The sequence below is a fragment of the Solanum pennellii genome, chromosome 11 (genome assembly GCF_001406875.1).
Source record: "Solanum pennellii chromosome 11, SPENNV200".
In the NCBI taxonomy this organism is placed as follows: domain Eukaryota; kingdom Viridiplantae; phylum Streptophyta; class Magnoliopsida; order Solanales; family Solanaceae; genus Solanum; species Solanum pennellii.
The window spans coordinates 45,887,298-45,890,461 of NC_028647.1; positions in this window are offsets into that span (position 1 = coordinate 45,887,298).

The window sequence follows — 3,164 nt, forward strand, 5'->3', positions numbered from 1 at the left end:
TATATATGCTCAAGTAACAATTCTCTCTCTAGGTTATGATAAGTTCTTGAAAGGGCATCTTGAAGAGGTAATTGCTCAAGTAAAAATACTCTCTAGATTTTTCGATGTGTCGATTTTTGTGTGTCTAGTTCTTTTACATGTTGAAATTATTAATCAAAGAAACATGTTATGAAAGTAATAGAAACTATTCAACATATAGATATATACAGATAAAAAGAAGAAGAATCAGCGAAAAAAGTTAGTTATCTACACAATAAATGACAAAAAAATAAGGAAAAGGGGATATGGATGAGTTTCATATAGTGATTTCAAGTCGCAAATTTAGATAGATGATATTATGAAGTTGAAGTATATACAAAACTTAAATTTATACTCTTTTACATTTTTATTATGTATCATTTCATAATGCATCATATAATCTTCAGGTATAAGATGGTTGGATAATAAAAAAGGAGACACAATTTATTATATCATATTAAGAATTTAAAATGAATTATAAAGTGCTTGAGAATATTCTTATGTTGTTTATACAAGTTAAATTTCATTAGGATTTTCTACTACTATATTCTTTAACCTGTCATAAGTTACAAGTATATTTTACGAGTTTAGCAACGCTCTAGAACACACACAACTAATTGAAAATTGTAAATATAGATGCTTAAAATTTTTTGTTTGTTAAATGTAAGTTAGATAGCAAGTTTTTTCATATTGTTAATAATAGTGGAATGTCTTTATTAAGCATGACTTTATTAGGAAATATACATAATTGAACAAGATCAAATTTAAAAAATATAAAACGCAATAAAAAATAACTACGTCACGAATCATCATCAATTTACATATTAACATAGTAAAACATAGGTTACAAATTACATATTAACATAGTAAAACATAGGTTACAAAAGAATGACACTATAACTTTTTTTATTAATCCAATAATATAATCTAACTAAAATATATGTCGTTTGTAATTACTATCTTTACACGTTGACTAACAATACGATGAATCAAAAAGAGAAATTTCATTAATATAAAATACTATTTGATCAAATCTACAAAATAAGGAAACATCATAAATATTTTTACTTTTTCGTCATTTGAGATAATTTTCAACAAATACTTTGATGATTTTATCTCTATAAATACATCTTTAGAAGAGCAACACAACATCACATTTTCTTACACTCTCAAAATAAAAGTTTTGCATGAGAGGACCTAATCGCCGAACAAGAGTTGAAATGGAGAGGATGCAAAATCAAAGCAATTTAACAGTAACATTCTCAAAACGACGTGATGGAGTCTTTAAAAAGGCAACTGAGATCTTTACTTTGTGTGGTGCTGATGTTGCTGTTGTAGTTTTTTCTCCTAAAAATAAAATATATTCATGTGGACACCCTTTCGTTGAGTCTATTATGAATAGATTTTTGGGAGAAAATCCTCCGACTGATACAAATGCTCCAAACCTCTTCGTTTGTAATGACTCAGAAAGTCATTTTGGAAATTTTAAATATTAGTGTAACTTGAGTTAATAAATCGATAGTTAATGGACTAAATTAATCATTTAATAATACTTTATAAATCATGGGTTAAAGTGAATTAAATTGTTTAGGGTTTGTCACATTTAATACATAATTATTTTATTAATTAAATAAAAGACAGAAAAAGAGAAAAGAGTCGGAGAACTTTACCTGTAGACGCCGAAGGCAGCTACAAGATCTTCATAAGGTAAACCAGTAACATATCTAATTCATATAATGGCTTATGTGTATGTTAACAAGTATTACTACCTCGTTAGTTGTGAAAGAAAATACTAAAAAAATTGAACAGAAAATGTTGAAATAAAGTACTGGTGTATGTATTGAAATATGGAGCTTAGTGGAGGCAAAAAAATTAATTGTTATTGTTGTGATAATATTAATAATGGGTATAATAAATTGAAGTTGGGCATTGTGAAGCCATATGATGATGATACATCATTTTGGCGACTTTCAAAATTCAAAGTAATAAAAAAATGTTAATTTTCATTATAAGTTAGTGGGTGCAGTGTTGTTGAATTGGTGGCTGATAAATTTGAGAAGTAATGATAGGTGAAATGATGAATGTTAATGATTATAATAATCACTGGGAAAAACTTGACATATAGGTATAGGTTGATGATATATATATTTTTTCATTAATTTGATTCTTGGTCAGTCCCTATTTTACGTTAATTTTAAGAATTGAGGGATAACTTTTAAAAATTTAGATTTAACTTTAGACTTGGAACTTGGAAAATATGATAGTTGAAATGTTAGTTGACATCAAGAATTATGAATTTAATTATAAATTTGGGGGAATTTTAAGTTCAAGGTTCAACACTAATAATGTGGATGTTGTTAGTCTCGAAACCTTATTGTGAATATATATTTGAATAGATTGCATTGGTTCGGAAGTTCAACGAAAAGGGAAGGCTCAAGTCTCAGAGCGATTATTCGATTGACTAAGGCAAGTGGATTTCTAAACCCTTGTTAAGCGTATGAAATTCGTGTATTTCTTTGTGTGGTGTTGAGAATGACTTGGAGACTTGTTGCTTATTTGTTGGTGTTGTATTCCTGGTTGTAAATTGTGCTTTGTTATCAAAATGGTTATCTCCTCCTTTTTCATTTGAGCATGTCATTTGCATTGTATCTGAGACATGGTTGTGGTAAGAGGATGTACTATTTCGAGGGTCGTATCGCACGCCGCGATGGATATTATATTTCGAGGGACGTATCGCGCGCCGCGAAGGTTACTATTATCGAGGGTCGTGTCGTGCGCCGCGACAGATGCATGGACAGATATGTCCCCCATGGGTCCCGGACTGAGAGACAGCGGGTGTGTATCGTTAGGGAAGACATGCATCACTATACTTGACATTGCATCTCATGGCATTACACATTTTATTATTGATGAACTTGAACATGTGTTTTGTTGATCTTGTGAGTGTTTCTCTGTGAAGCTTGTGATTGTTGAATATTGAGTTGTTATTGAGAATGTGTAAACTGATAGAGTGTGGTTATTGAGTTGTGTGTTTGGTAAACTGTAAACTATTAGACTGTAGCGTGGAGGTTTAGATATGGTGTAAGAAGTGCCCGTATTTTGTTCACTTAACTTGTGTTTAGAGGTTTGCTTGTTGGGTACCGCGT